Source organism: Schistocerca cancellata, chromosome 3 (genome assembly GCF_023864275.1).
Source record: "Schistocerca cancellata isolate TAMUIC-IGC-003103 chromosome 3, iqSchCanc2.1, whole genome shotgun sequence".
Classification (NCBI taxonomy): domain Eukaryota; kingdom Metazoa; phylum Arthropoda; class Insecta; order Orthoptera; family Acrididae; genus Schistocerca; species Schistocerca cancellata.
This window is the reverse complement of record NC_064628.1, coordinates 659975769-659993187: the sequence shown is the minus strand read 5'-3', so window position 1 is coordinate 659993187 and position 17419 is coordinate 659975769. Positions and strand designations below refer to the sequence as shown.

General features: G+C 43.1%; 1 protein-coding gene across 1 annotated transcript in view; it reads right to left on the bottom strand.

Moving 5' to 3' along the window:
* Window positions 1-17419, bottom strand: part of LOC126175632 (WD repeat-containing protein 75) — a 193461-nt gene that overhangs the window by 41130 nt on the left and 134912 nt on the right. The window lies entirely within an intron of this gene.

The window sequence follows — 17419 nt, the reverse complement described above, 5'->3', positions numbered from 1 at the left end:
TTCATGGACTTCATGTTCCCAAACAACGATGAAATTTTTATGGATAACACAATTAATCGCGATTGGTTTGAAGAACATTCTGGGCAATTGGAGTGAATGATTTGGCCTCCGAGATGGTCCGACATGAATCCCATCGAAGATTTATGGGACATAATCGTGGGGCCAGTTCGTGCACCGCTAACACTTTCGCAGTTACGGATGGCTATAGAGGTAACAGACTCAATATTCCATCGTGGGACTTCCAAAGACTTGAGACCAGGCCACGTCGAGTTACTGCACCACGTCAGGCAAAAGGACGTCACACATTATATTTAGAGGTATTCCATGGCTTTTGTCACATCAGTGTAGACTAGTGTGTAAAAAAAGACCTATCCTATTTGACAAGACGAGAGCTTCTACGACGGTCATTTCAAAAGTTAAGACAGAACTGAAGCAAATAATTTATTTTACACAATACCTCTACAGGCCTTCAATATAAACTCTATTCTTGCTTACGACAGCTTCCCAACGTTTTAGCCACTTCTATATTCCGGATAGGTTACCTTACTTGTTGAGCTGTCTGTTTACTCGGGTCATTTTACTGGTAGCTCCATGAATTGTATCAAAACAATTTCCACGGAGTCGTTCCCTCAATTTGGGAAACAAATCAAAGTCTGGTGGTCTCATATCAGGGCTATATGGTGGGAAGTATTTCCCATCCATATTTGTCGAGCGTTTCTCTCACTGGCAGGGCAATATGTGGCCTAGCATTATCGTGCAAAATGAGGACACCAACTGCAAGCGTTTCAAGCCTCCTTTCATGAATTTCTAGGCGCAAAACATTTTGAAGAAACAGCTTGTAGTCCGCGCCTGTCACTGACGTCCCCTGTGGCATTCTATTCGTAGCTACGAATACCCAAACATTATCGTCAGTTTCACCTTTGACTGTTGGCTGCGGACCCTTTTCGGGCTTGGAGAATCGCAACTTTTCCATTCCAACGATTGAGACCTCACTTCTGGCTCAAAATCTTTTCAGAAACTGTTCTAGTTCTGTTCGGTAACGTTCAAGCAATTCTTCAGCGTTTCTTTTACGTCCTGTTTTCTGCTCCTCACTCAGACCATGCAGAACCCACCTGCAGCAACTTTACTCATCTTACTTTTAAGTTGTGATTCTGTCAACTGAAGAGACAGATATTCAGGGCTCATACACGTTTTCCTCACTTGTTTTTCGTCGCTCCTCTCTGAAAACCCCATTAACAATTATCTGAGAGGTATAGTGTGTTGCAGTTGATGGTATTCCACTTCTTCGGTTGTCCTTAGTGCTTAGCCGATCTTCACGGAAACGAGCAGACCACTGTGCTACTGTCCACTACACTATTCCACACACATCTCCCAAAGCGTTGTAAATTTCCGTTGGATTCTTTCCACATAGAGATTCGATTGTGATGTAGGAACGCTGGTCACTACGTGTAATCCGACCTGACTATTTCAGCTTACATTTGAAAACTGGATTACTGACGATACAGCCATGCAAACCAGCAACATACACACATTAAAGAACGTTTTGCATTACCTCGGTTGCGAGAGTTCCGGAACCTGTACAGAAAATTGGAATAGAGATCAACATCAATTCCGCCCTTTTTATTGCTCATGAAAACAACACATTGCATGTTGTTCCACCATACTGCGAGACCTTCAGAGGTGGCGGTACAGATTGCTGTACACAACGGTACCTCTAATACCCAGTAGCACGTCCTCTTGCATTGATGCATGCCTGTATTCGTCGTGGCATACTATCCACAAGTTCATCAAGGCACTGTTGGTCCAAATTGTCCCACTCCTCAACGGCGACTCCGCGTAGACCCCTCGGAGTGGTTGGTGGGTCACGTCGTCCGTAAACAGCCCTTTTCAATCTATCCCAGGCATGCTCTATAGGGTTCATGTCTGGAGAACATGCTGGCCACTCCAGACGAGCGATGTCGTTATCCTGAAGGAAGTCATTCACAAGGTGTGCACGGTGGGGTGCGAATTGTCGTCCATGAAGACGAATGCCTCGCCAATATGCTACCGATATGGTTGCGCTATCGGTCGCAGGATGCCATTCACCTATCGTACAGACGTTACGGCGCCTTCCATGACCACCAGTCGCGTTACGTCGGCCCCACATAATGCCACCCCAAAACAGCGAGACACCTCCACCTTGCTGCACTCGCTGGACAGTGTGTCTAAGATGTACAGCTTGACTGGGTTGCCTCCAAACTCGTCTCCGACGATTGTCTGGTTGAAGGCATAGGCGACACTCATCGGTGAAGAGTACGTAATGCCAATCCTGAGCGGTCCATTCGGCATGTTGTTGGGCCCATCTGTAGGGCTCTGCATGGTATCGTGGTTGCGAGGATGGACCTCGACATGGACGTCGGGAGTGAAGTTATGCATCATTCAGCCTACTGCACACAGTTTGAGTCGTAACACGATGTCCTGTGGCTGCACGAAAAGCATTATTCAACATGGTGGCGTTCCTGTCAGGGTTCCTCCGACCCATATCCCGTAGGTAGCTGTCATCCACTGCAGTAGTAGCCCTTGAGCGGCCTGAGCGAGGCATGTCATCGACAGCTCCTGTCTTTCTGTATCTCCTCCATGTCCGAACAACATCGATTTCGTTCACTGCGAGACGCCTGGACATTTCCCTAGTTCAGAACCCTTACCTGCACAAAGTAACAATGCGGACGCGATCGAACCGCGGTATTGATCGTCTAGGCATGGTTGAACTACAGACAACACGAGCCGTGTACCTTCTTCCTGGTGGAATGACTGGAACTGATCGTCTGTCGAGCCCCCTACGTCTAATAGGCGCTGCTCATGCATGGTTGTTTACATCTTTGGCCGGGTGTATTGACATATCTGAACAGTTAATGGGACTGTGTCTGTGATACAATATCCACAGTCAACGTCTATCTTCAGAAGTTCTGGGAACCAGGGTGATGCAAAACGTTTTTTGATGGTTTTATGTACAAGCGCCACGCCTAAAGTCTCGCTCACAACAGTCATGGATTTCAACATGATCACGCCACCGTAACAGTCGCGCATGCATGAAATGGCGCTCGTGTATAAATGACGATAGAATTCGGAGAGGGGTCCCTTTTAAGTTAGACGTCGAAACTAGAAGTTTACGTTTCTGACTGCTGAAAGTTGATGATAGGGTTCTCCATGGTGGATCTAGTTCGCTCGTTCGTTTATTACCAAACAAGTGTCAATTCGAGATTGCGTGTTTGGCGTAATCTTCGTCGAGAGGACAAAAATGCAGCTCCTACACCCCAAAGCAAAGCAATAGATGGTGGAACCAGCCGTTTCGAGACACTGATTGTATCTGAGCTAATGGTACGTTAATTTTTCTATTTTTGTGGGAGGTTTGCAAAAGACGCTGTGTATGTGTCACCCCTTGCATGAACCTTAGGTGAAATGCGACGCCTGGTAGCAGCAGCAGTGAATCCAGCAAAACTCCAGACACGCTCTCAATAGTGTGAGATGAGTGTCTGTCGTCTGCGTTCACTGAGGGGCAAACTGAAAATATGTGAAAGCTAAATGAAAGATTTGATCCTAAACGTAATTTTAAAACATATCCCTGAGTTGTACGTGCATGCACGTAAAAGATATACACTTATAAAACTGGATGTTTCTTTAGGAAATAAATTTTTGGAAATTTGTGGTAAAGTCTTTTGGGCCCAAACTGCTGAGCTCATCGGTCCCTAAGTTTACGCATTACTTAATCTAACTTAAACTAACTTACACTAAAGACGACACACACACACACACACACACACACACACACACACACACACACACATGCCCGACGGAAGACTCGAACTTCCGACGGTGGAAGCCGCGCGGACCTTGACAAGACTCCTCAGACCGCGCGCTGGAAATAAAAGCTTTGTAGTCCTAACGTAAGTTGAAATTGACCTCAGATTCCCATTTTCACTTACGAAGTAGATATAATCTTGTGACAACCGTTGTCTGGAACCCTCCTTTCTCTATTTGTATCAAATTTTCTATTATTGGTCAAATCTTCGAGAGGAGCGGAAACAACATTGCCTATAAATTAAACAATGAATTTTTGTCCGAATTTGGGCAAACGACGGGTGGGAAATAATGATGATGTTTGGTTTATGGGGCCCTCAACCGCGCGGTCATCAGTGCCCGTACAAAGTCCCAATTTTTACACAGTCCAATCGAGTCACTGTCACGAATGATGATGATGATGATGAAATGATGGGGATAACACAAATATGCAGTCCCCGAGCAGAGAAAAATCCCCAACCCGGCCGGGAATCGAACCCGGGACCCCGTGATCAAGAGGCAGCAATGCTAGCCACTTGACCACGAGCTGTGGACTGTGGGAAATGGACAAATGGGATAGCAAATTGACCAGCATGAGTTTTAGTTTTGCAAAATATATATTTGCTTTAAAGTAATCAGGGTAATTAATAAAAATTAATTTGTGATTTGAGGGCAAAATTTTATCAGAATCTTCGTACCCAGAAAAGTTGTAAGCAATGGACAGATGGGATATCAAACTGACAAGCGTGAGGTCTAGTTTTGCAAAATTATTTCAAAACTTGAAAGTACTCACGGTGATTAAGAAAATTAGTAATTTGGAGGAAATTGAAATATTTCACGAGCACCTACTGTCAGCTATGTAAATGAAGTGCCAAATAGTTTATCTCTTGAAGACGTAAACATTTTGCTCATAAAAAGTTACACTGATGTGAGTTGCTGTAGGAGAAAGCTGAAAACGTGACAGGTGTACGAATTCGCTTGAGGAAACTTGTTGCTCTATATGCTACTTAGCATAGCAGGAACTACGTCTAACTACGTCAAGTCTATTACAAAGCTTTTCTCTGTTAGTTTCTTCGGCTTTCCAGGCGTTACAACCAACTGTATTATACTTGAAGTCCATGACTGCAAGTTCCCTTAACTAGTGACCAACTTCATTAGGGAAAAATCACAAGCGATTGTTTGTTATGAATCGCAAGCAGTGTAGAAACACATACCTCACACGTTGCTCATTCAGGACCTCGTGGCGCCTGAAATATTCATTTTCGATCATTGGTTCCTTATGTCAAAATACTTAGTTTGGCATCTTCCATTACACGTATAATCTTGATCTCAACGGTTTGGCCCTCCATATAATCAGCTAATCAACTGACTGATTAAATAACTGATTGACTATCTTTCAATACATATGCCCATTTTTAAAACAAAACTAAAATTAAAGCGGTACCCTCTGATACGCAATGTATGGTGGCTTTTGGAGTATGTATATGCAATAATTTTACGACAAACTGAAGAAGAGTGAATTAAAAAGTGTTGGGATTAGGATGCTGAAAGAGAGGAAACATTATCTACGGAACTATTATGAGAAATAAGGCAGAGGTCACTTCTTGACATTCAGGTATGTCCGTGGGCCACATGATCTCTTCCCGCGTCGAGCAGGCAAATTCACTGCACAATTAGCTGGTCATAAAATTTCCCGTCACCATATGAATCTACTGTTTCTAAATCAACACAGAGTTTAAGATAATATGTCGATAAATGAGAAACAAATGGATATGTATGTTAATCAAATAAAAAAATTGATTCTGATGTGGAAAAATAAAGTTCTGGTACTTCTAATTATACTCTCCAAGTAAAAGGAGACCTTTCTTTCGAATGTTTCGCGCGTTTCGGAATCTGGCGCTCACCGCCTTCTATGCACATGCGCTGTTGCGAAAACGGCAGCTCGAAAGATGTTCAAGAGAACCAAACAACTGGGACTCACTCGGAGCAAGGTTGGGGCTATAAGGAGGATGCCTGACGACTTCCTACTTGAAAGTTCTAGCCTCTCATTTGTCCTGCTGTCGTTTGAGGACGCGCGTTGCCATGCAAGAGCAACACGTGTCTGCGAAGAAGCTCCGCTTAAAAATCGCTAACGTGAAAGAGAAGTTAAAAACGTTGACATTCACTTTCTTTCTGTGACAAGACCCGTTAAGCTCCTAGCCTTGAGGAACAAAACAGGGTGACGGTCGGAAAAACTCGAAATTTTTTTATAACGAAATTCGAATGTATATATACTGAAGAATTATTTCCCAAAATATTATGTGCGAACTCCAAAAGTAACGATTCTGTGGGCGTTTGAAGCCGAGCGTGCGCAGCATGCCTCGGCGTTAGAGAACCGGCTCCTCGTTCACGCTCGCTATTTATACCGATTTGAGTAAACCTATACCGATTTGAGTAAACCTGATTTTCTGGGGCCTTTTTTGGGCTGTTTTACTCAAAATAGCCTCATTTGGAGATACGCTCCAAGAATAACATCCAGACCAAGCGAAATTGTCAAAATTGTTTCAAATTTGGCCGTATGTCTATTCAATGTAGGCCATATTGCATTAATGCAAGTGACAAATGGCCTTCAAATCAAAATCGGCGACAAAATGTGCCGATTCTGTAAAGACAGCGACACCAGTGGCGATGCGCTCAGCGACGAAAATGGCTTTGAGGACGAAAATGAGGGCTTACTGGGTCAAGGTAACAGAAAGCGGCGATCCACCCACTAGCCAGGGCGATAGTTATTATAGACCAGGCATCGACGATATCCCGTAAGTTTCAAGCTTTGTCCCTTTTTTTTATATGATCAATACTAGTCAAATGTTAAACGCGTTTTACTCAAAACCATGTTTTTCGGCATGGTTGTCGCTACCCAAGCTACAATTTTCATCCGATTTTAATGATTTTTGGTCTCTCTTGGAGCAAACTGAATTCTCTTCCGTTCATCGTGACCGATATTTTTATGTTGAAATTTAGTATTTTTTCTGCCAAAAAAGAGGGGTCCAGAAAAATGGCCATTGTTTTTGTGACAACCGTCGATCTACCTCCTTTCAGAGATGCCTCGGGAAAAGCCCAATTACACAGTGAAAATATTAATATTTTTCAATAAAAACAATAAAAACTTCAATGTATGCTTTATTCATTACAAGAAACCCATTTTCTCTAATACATTCCAGTACGGAGACAAAAAAAATCGTGAATTTGTGCAGTATTTTGGTCCGTCATCCTGTCGTTCCCCCTTAAGCCATGCAGCTGTGCTATACGAAAGCGCTGAATGTATCACTGTGCTGATGCAGCGAATACATTTTCAGCCGAACAATTAAATTCCGCGCTATCACTGTACGGGCTAAACAAAATACAATAAGCAGTATAGCTCCTCTCCGCGACCGCTTATTTTGCAAATTTATCAGCACAAAGCTACTACGGGCTGCATTGCATTTTCTGCAAGATCGAGAACTCTGCACGCATTGAATGAATAGCCTGATTTTTTCCCCAACCAGCCGGCCGCGGTGGTCTAGCGGTTCTGGCGCTGCAGCCCGGAACCGCGGGACTGCTACGGTCGCAGGTTCGAATCCTGCCTCGGGCATGGGTGTGTGTGATGTCCTTAGTTTAGTTAGGTTTAAGTAGTTCTAAGTTCTAGGGGACTTATGACCTACGATGTTGAGTCCCATAGTGCTCAGAGCCATTTTTTCCCCAACCTATCGGCTCCCTAGTTCTGAATCTTCATAATTGGTTTGTCTGTCAGTCTCTGTGAAAGCAATACTATGGGACAGCAGTAGTCACGACAACGTTGCTGAAGGATTATTATTATTATTATTATTATTATTATTATTATTATTATTATTATTAATAGTAGTAGTAGTAGTAGTAGTAGTAGTAGTGGTAGTAGTAGCAGTAGTATGTTGGGTTTAGGAAATTTAGTGCAGAAAAAAGTTTAACTGAGAAGGACGTAGTCTGTTCGCTACAGCGTATCACAGACGATTACTATTAGAAGAAGTTACTATTGTAACTTTGATTGTATGGCGATCATTTAAACGTTCCTAACTCTGCATGGCAGTGCCAGCTGCAAGTGCTTGGAATGAGCACTAAACACACACCGAATTGTCTTTTTAATAACAGTACTTGAGAAAACTGGAGTGAACACCTTTGCTTCTTCCAGTGCCTGCTACACTTCTCTGAAAGTCAGGAGAAAAGAAAAAACCACGAAAAGATTTTAAAAGAAGTACATGCCTAAAGTCGAACGGAGCTATCAAGATTACTTCCTATCTCGGTTCTAGTTTTGCATAGGCTGAACCAGACAGGACAAAAAACTGAAACGTGCATACGTTAAGTAACGTAGTGTAGAATCCAACGACGGTAGGATTTTCTGGTTAAGTTCTCGCTATTTCGTACAGCTAGCATTTAAATCTAACCTACCGAGCAAGGCGGCGCAGTCGTAAACGCACTGGAATCTCAGTCGGGACATCGGCGGTTCAAATACTTATCCAGCGATTCAGTTTTAGGTTTTCCATAAATATATTACAATAATTGCTCGATGATTTAGGTTTTCCATGGGTTCCCTAAAAGGCTTAGTCAAATGCCGGGATAGTTCCTTTGAAAAGGATACTACCAATTTCGTTCCTCCTCCAATTCTGCATTCCCAACGATAACCTTCAGTCGTCCAGTAGGTCTTACGTATGCGAGAGTGAAGATGAAAATGGGTATCCAAATGCCTCGAAGTACATGTTTATAGTCGTTGAAAATGAAAGGATAGTTTTACAGAGGCATCAGGAAGTTCAGCAGTTCTGGGTATGTAACAACCGTGTGCCTGCCAATGAAATGACAAAAGTCATAGGCCAGCGATATGCATATATACAAATGCGGTAGCATCCCGTACGCTAGGTACAAAAGGGCAGTGCATTGCCGGAGCGAGCGGTTCTAGGCGCTTCAGTCTGGCACCGCGCGACCGCTACGGTCGCAGGTTCGGATCCTGCCTCGGGCATGGATTTGTGTGATGTCCTTAGGTTAGTTAGGTTTAAGTGGTTCTAAGTTCTAGTGGACTGATGACCTCAGATGTTAAGTACCATAGTGCTCAGAGCCTTTTGAACCATTGCCGGAGCTATGATTTGTATTCAAGTGATTCACTTGAAAAGGTTTCCAACGTGATTATGGCCACACGACGGAATGGTAGTTGGGGCTAGAAGCATGGGACATCCCATTTCGGAAATCTTTAGGGAATTCAATAATCCGAGAGCTACAGTGTCAAAAGGGCGCCGAGAATATCACATTCGAGACATCACCTCACACCATGGACAACATAGTGGCCGACGGCCTTTATTTAACAACTGAGAACAGTGGCGTTTGTGTAGGGTTGTCAGCGATAGCAGACAAGTTACACGGCGTGAAATAATCGCAGAAATCAATGTGGGACGTACGACGATCGTATCCAGGCGGTGCGGCGAAACGTGGCGTTAATGGGCTACAGCAGCAGACGACCAAATGGAGTGTATTTGCTAACAGCACGAAATCGCATGCAGCGCCTCTCCTGGGCTCGTGGCCATATCGGTTGGACCCTAGACGACTGGAAAACCGTGGCCTGGTCAGATGAGTCCCAATTTCAGTTAGGAAGAGCTGCCAGTAGTGTTCAAGTGTGGCGCAGACCTCATGAAACCATGGAGTCAAGTTGTCAACACGACTCTGTGCAAGCTGGTGGTGGCTCCATATGGTGTGAGCTGTATTTACATAGAATGGACTGGGGCCTCTCGTCAAACTGAACCCATTATTAACTGGAAATGTTTATGTTCAGCTATTTGGAGACCATATGCAGTCACTAATGGACCTCATGTTCCCAAACAACGATGGAATTTTTATGGACGACAATGTGCCATGTCGCTGGGCCACAACTGATCGCGATTGGTTTGGAGAACATTCCGGACAATTTGAGTGAATGATTTGGCCACCCAGATCACCCGACATGAATCCCAGAGAACATTTATATGAAATGATTGAGAGGTCAGTTCGCGTACAAAATCCTGAACGCTCAACCCTTTCGCAAGTATGGACGGCTACAGAGGCAGCATGGCTCAATATTTCTGCATGGGACTTCCAACAACTTGTTGAGTCCATGCCACGTCGAGCTGCTACACTATGCCCGGCAAAAGGAGGTCCAACACGATATTATGAGGTATTCGATGACTTTTGTCACCTCAGTGTATTGATCTGATGCCAAAAAACATAACTGTACTGTAAAACCATAATGCTTGATACAGTGTGTTGCTGTGGTCTGCCTATAACTCTGTTGTTAGCTAACCATCGTCCCAAAGTATGCTAATATTATCTGTCGAGCTGATGATGATTTAAGACTTGTGGGATCACTGCTTGCAGATACTTCTAAAGCATAGGTATCATATGACGGAAAAAATCTCTAATGGAAACTGAAAACGCTACGAAAGATACCTAAACTATTGTGTCCTGTCGGGCCTGGTGGTCTAATGGTAAAGTGCGTGCCTAGAAACCGCAAGGTCGCGGGATCGAACACCAGTCGGATCGCGAAAATTTTTCCGTCTAGGTTTCACCTAGCCTTCAGCGACAAATGACGTGAAGATTCAGCAGGAATGACACGTGTTGCAGATTCCAAGATAAACTGTAAGCCTCTTTTCCCCAGTAGGCTTACTGGGGCAGGCTAGGGACACTCAAGTCGCTGAAGCGGCATCCAATTAAAAGACTTGCACCAGGCCGTTGAGCCATACGAAATTATTATACGGTGTTCTGCTTTCTGTCGTAAAGTTATTTATAATTACAATGTCGATAATGTAGCCGGGAAAGAAAAAGATCGATGTGTGACGTTTTTAAATTGTGCATTATAGCAATATTTGCATTTGCTTCCTCAGTGAAAGAAAGAAACATTCAGTTCAGTTCGCAGTTAGAAGCAATAAAACATGCAAGTCCCCAGATAATCTCAGGCCAGCTATCTAGGGTCTGTCTACGTGGTGTTCTCAGTCGCCAAAGCAAAATACGCAAATGCGCATCAGTGTTTCTTATACAGAATCACTGACTGGATTACACGAAAACACAATGTTAGAAGAACCACTACCGCCAAATGAAATACTAACGTGTAATTGTGATGTGCTTACAGCCATCGCCAACGCATCTGATTTGTGGTAAATTCATGCTGAGTAAATACTAATATTTGAACAAAGAAGAAATCATTATATAAAATTTACTACATGTAACAGAGTAAATATGGCCTGGGGTGGTTTTTCGTATACTAAACAGTTTTCCGTACTCAGCAACTGATATCTCTGACGCGAAAAGTTTGCACTTACTGCTTGTTATCAGCTTTGACCTTTGTCAGTGAGACATAGACTTTTAGTGCGAAAATCGTTTAAAAACTATAGGCTGCTCAATGTACAATGGAGAGATGCATACTGGGAAGAGAGATAGGAAAACAAACAAGTGGATCCTATGAACCATTTAGTGACAGTCTGAGCGGCTCTCTTAGACTGATTGTAGATTATGCCATCGTTTACCTTCTAGTTAGTCACCAGAAGATCAAAAGGAAATGTAAAATGATTTAGACAAGATATCTGTTAAATGCAAAAAGTATCAATTGACCCTGAAAAACAAAAGGTTTATTTCTCCGACATGCGTACCAAACAAACTCCGTTAAATTTCGGTTGCACGATAAATCACACAAACTTAACTATTGTCGATTGAACTAAATATCTGGAGATTATCGTTGAGATCAGCTGAAACTGGAACTAACACACAGAAAATGTGTGGAAAGCGAACCAACACCGCGTTCTATTGGTAGAACACTTGAAAAGTGCAACAAATATCTTAAAGAGACTGCCAACAGTATGCTTGTCCGTTGTGTTTTGAAGTACTGCTGCACAGCAAGTGATCATTACCAGGTAGATTCGACGAAGGATATCGCTAAAGTTCAAAGAAGTGGGCTCGTTTTGTATTATTACGCAATAAGGGATAGAGTGTCGCGGATATGACACGCGAAACGGTGTGTCAATTTTCGAAACAAAGGTGTTTTTCATTGCGGAGAGATATTTTCACGAATTCACGAAATTAGACTGATTAACTTTCTCCTCCGAATACCAATACATTTTCTTCTCTCGCACCTGCATAGGGAGAAATGAGCATCGCGATAGACTAAGAGAAATCGGACTTCGCACGGAAAATGTAAAAACAAATTTTTCCCAAGAGTTATTCGACAGTAGAAAGGTAGAGAAGTAGCCTGAAAGTGGTTCTATGAACCATATGCGAAACACTCAAGAGTGAAGTGCACAGTAATCGTGTACATGTACTGATGGAATACACTGGAGTAAAAGGCGAAAATATGAATCTAATGAATATGGAACGGAGGTGATCAAGGCATGGTGGCGAGAAGAATGGATGATGGGGAGACCAAGGATGTTCTACACTGGAATATGTGACATACGAAAAAATGATGCGAAGAACTAATGGAAAATGAATAGATGACATTAGAATACAGGCCGGAATGGCATAAGCAACTAAAGGCTGTAAAGCATGAAGATGTGGTCATTATCCTGCAGTCATTGTTAAACAGCTGATGATAGTAACTATGATGACTATGCAATACGACAACAGCAAGATGGGTTGGTAAACGCACCTTTTGTTTTGTGGAACTGGAGCTTTACCTTTTGTTGAAGTTTTGTTTCATGGGTACTTAATTTGGGTGCAAACAATAACACCAGATGACAGGAATGTCATAGTCTTTTTTACCCTTGAGTGGCACTAGTGAAACGGGAGGAACAAGAAAAGCCATTGCATTCGTCGTTGAAAGAGGCGCACGCAACGTGACACTCAGCTGGCCTCCTGGACAGAGGGCTGACACGCCACACCATTGCGTGTAGCGGGTAAGCCTAAGCAGCAGCCAGGGGCACGACTGCCAATGAGTCACGTTCTACGCAGTTATCACGGTCTCGCGAGTTCAGCCCATCACGCAGTTCGCGACAGTTGTTTAAGAGCAAGGAAGGCTTTGGGTCGCGCATATTCCAAGAAAACATAGGACAATCAGTACACGTTTAGATACACACTGAGTCTTCTCTACAGCGAGAGAGTAGTGGTTAGCACACTGGACTCGCATTCGGGAGAACGACGGTTCAATCCCGCGTCCGGCCATCCTGATTTAGGTTTTCCGTTATTTTCCTAAATCGCTTCAAGCAAATGCTGGGATGGTTCCCTTGACAGGGCACGGCCGACTTCCTTCCCTAATCCAATGACACCGATGACCTCGCTCTTTGGTCTCTTCCCCCAAATCAACCCAACCCTCTTCTCTATACAAGTACGTTATATTACAGTATAACATCGTTTGAGCACAGTCTCATCTACATCTACATGATTACTCTGCAATTCACATTTAAGCGCTTCGCAGAGGGTTCATCGAACCACAATCATACTATCTCTCTACCATTCCACTCCCGAACAGCGCGCGGGAAAAACGAACACCTAAACCTTCCTGTTCGAGCTCTGATTTCTCTTATTTTATTTTGATGATCATTCCTACCTATGTAGGATGGGCTCAACAAAATATTTTCGCATTCGGAAGAGAAAGTTAGTGACTGAAATTTCGTAAATAGATCTCGCCGCGACGAAAAACGTCTTTGCTTTAATGACTTCCATCCCAACTCGCATATCATATCTGCCACACTCTCTCTCCTATTACGTGATAATACAAAACGAGCTGCCCTTTTTTGCACCCTTTCGATGTCCTCCGTCAATCCCACCTGGTAAGGATCCCACACCGCGCAGCAATATTCTGACAGAGGACGAATGAGTGTAGTGTAAGCTGTCTCTTTAGTGGACTTGTTGCATCTTCTAAGTGTCCTGCCAATGAAACGCAACCTTTGGCTCGCCTTCCCCAGAATATTATCTATGTGGTCTTTCCAACTGAAGTTGTTCGTAATTTTAACACCCAGGTACTTAGTTGAATTGACAGCCTTGAGAATTGTACTATTTATCGAGTAATCGAATTCCAACGGATTTCTTTTGGAGCTCATGTGGATCACCTCACACTTTTCGTTATTTAGAGTCAACTGCCACCTGCCACACCATACAGCAACCTTTTCTAAATCGCTTTGCAACTGATACTGGTCTTCGGATGACCTTACTAGACGGTAAATTACAGCATCATCTGCGAACAACCTACGAGAACTGCTCGGATTGTCACCCAGGTCATTTATATAGATCAGGAACAGCAGAGGTCCCAGGACGCTTCCCTGGGGAACACCTGATATCACTTCAGTTTTACTCGATGATTTGCCGTCTATTACTACGAACTGCGACCTTCCTGACAGCTGCAGCCCCAAACTGGAATCTGCTTGACACAATAAAAGCCATCGCAACGGCCTGGATCTCCTTGTCGCTACATCATATACAGAAGTGCTTCAACAGAGCCTGGAGCCATAGCAACACTGAGGATTTTCACGAGTGAAACTATGCCACTTCACCTGATGAATGGACAGTTCTGCAGGACGTTGCAAACCCTGGGATTAGTTCTGAGGAATTCATTAGTGCAGATGACGCTGTTGCCGTATGTGCTTCTGTGGAACCTGATATGTCAACGGCTGTGACCGAAGTTCAGCAAAGGTCATCGGAAGAAAGTGAGGAGTAGGAGAATACAGATGCCACACTCCCTACCCGGCAGGAGATTTTTACAGCCATCGACAGTTTAGAACAATTTGCTTCAACATCCGACGTCACTGCTGGGCTTACGGACACTGTAGTTACAATTGGTTGTGAAATTACAAGATATTTTCGTTCTCGTGAACGTCAGCGAACGATGTTTGAATTTTTCCAAGAAAATACTGTAATTTGTGAGTACCTGTACTTTTCCAGTCACTTTATAGTGTTATAAGTCTACAGAAATGTGAAGTGATTGATACTATAGTGTATTACGCATCACTGCGCTACAGTACATGCATACGTATTAAAATTTGTACTTTTCGCTTAATACGAAGTTTTTAACACGAACTCTTGATTTTTCGGTCCCGTCGGATTCGTGTTAACGAAGTTATACTGTATTCGCATCGCCGAGAGAGCAGGGCATGACAAAGGCTGTGTGTGACGGGTCTTTTCTGATAAAAGACAAACGATCTCCATAGAATACGCTCTACAGTTACTCGAAAAAGTAATGGTACAAATCATTGCTTAGAGTCTGATTAGTGTACCATTCAACCACAATGCATCTGTTACAAAGCACTGGCGCAGATTCGCCCAGAAAACGGTTTTTTGAACACGTCCTGCCAGCTAAGACGAACGGAAACAGTTTTCGACTGCACTGCACACAGTTTCATTAATAAAGAAATGGCTCAAATGGCTCTGAGCACTATGGGACTTAACTTCGCAGGTCATCAGTCCCCTAGAACTTAGAACTACTTCAACCTAACTAACCTAAGGACATCACACACATCCATGCCCGAGGCAGGATTCGAACCTGCAACCATAGCAGTCGCGCGGTTCCGGACTGAAGCGCCTAGAACCGCTCTGCAACCACGGCTGGCCATTAATAGAGATCCGTGTTTCAGTCAGCAGGAATTTGCTAGGGAGTAGTTGTTCTGAACGATAGTAAAATCGAGGGCTGATAAAGACACACCGAAGCCCATTTGATTTCTCTCCAGGGTGTATTAAAATTTAGAAATCAGAAACAAAACATGTACACACTTAAAGGAGCCATACTTCCCGAAATTTCGGTGTTACCATATCAGGCGGTGGCAAATGTTTTTTTGGCAATACGGTAGCTGACTTTTCAGAGAGTGTAGCGAGAAACGGACATTACTTAGGTGATGTCATTTTGAAATCCTAAAGACTTTATTTTCTTACTATCTTTTGTGGGTTGTAAATGGCATGTGATCCTAAGATGTTGCTCGACATGCGAACGGAAGGAATTTACCAGTAAGTACCATCTGCCAAGTACTTCACAGTTATTTGCTGAGCACAGATGTTGGCAAATCGCTTTCAGTATTCAAGAGTCTTTCGAAAACAACATAAAGACGGTTGGCAATACAGAACAGGTTGCGCGTGTATTCTACAATTATTTGTTAGCAAATCCTCATATGAATGTGGCACTGAAGAGCTGCACGATATTCCTGGAGATGAAGTCTGACCATCGCAGCGTTCGACAGAGAGAGCTAAAATGCACGCCTTCACGGAGAGAAATCTTAGTGTTCACATTTTGTGAATCTTTCCGACATCGTATCAACTAGCTGGAGAGTAAAAATGAGGATTTGACAGGAGTGTTAGCCGTGACATCCCCACAGAATAAAAGTTATAATGTCTCTATATTGCGTGGACCGTCCTTCAGAACCGGCAGATCTAAATCACATGCCGCTCGGCTGTTGCCGGTACGCCAATCAACAGGCCAAACTCAATAAGGCAAATAAGGTAATGCTCCAGGTTAGAATTTCTGTGGCCGCAAGTGTCACGAACCTTGCCCGACAGCCAAAAATGCAGCCCACGTCCGAGATGTGAAGACATCCGTCCACATTAAATGTTTTACTTTATTGACTCCACAGGTGCACACTGGTCATCTGATGCTAGAAGAGGAAATAGTCTGTACTCATTTTCATTAACTGGTTATTTGTTCACAGTGTTGATCCCTAAGCCTGTTACTTATTTATTGCCAGTAATGACGTCCATAGCAATTACTGCGAGTGAAATACGAGAGTCAATTATTAATTCTCAGCATAACAGAGTTATATCACATGATAGTTCACAATTTGTGTTATTTAGAGTGACAATATGCAATTAAGAGAGAGATATATGTGTGTGTGAACTTCGCAGTAAACATATCAAATGAGGAAAACAAACTCATGACCAGATCAGGATAAGTATAGAATGACCGTTTATTTCTGACACCTTTAAAACCAAATCCATAGACACAACCAAGTTTTTTGTGGCTTTTAGCCACACCATTTAGCCACTATAATTTCAAAAAATTGACAAATATATCAAGGTAACATTTAACCTTCTTCAGACATACTTTGTACAAGACACATTCGTACATGCGTCTTCAGATTGTAACTGTGACACCTATTCGATTAGAGTACTAGAAGCAATTGACAGCAAACCACTTGTTTGTATGGAAACAGATAAATCAGTTCTATAAGTAAGACCGATAGACATCATTCGATTTAAATCTTTATATCTTCTTGATACTTCCGGCATAAGAAACCACCCTCTTCTGCCAACCGACTTCTCAAATTAGGGCGGGGGGCAGACAGTTCAAGGTACTTTCTTGCCCTTTCGATGAGAGACTGCTCCTAAAAGGCGGAAGAATCAGCATTCATCAACGGCACGAGGATGCAGAAGACAATGGAAACCACTGCATTAAAGACACATAATCTGAATCCACAGCACATGGGACATGTAACTGAAAGGGTTTCGAGATTAATCCTCCATTTGGATCTCTGGGAGGGGCTGCGAAGGGGATGGTGACTGCGAGAAAATGATGGAATAATGAACGACGGGATGAAATTCTGTGAGTATACTTTTGGAATGTCATTTGAACGTAGTAGGAAAGGAATAAAATCTGGAAAGGGAAATACTAAGGCTCAATCTAGATACA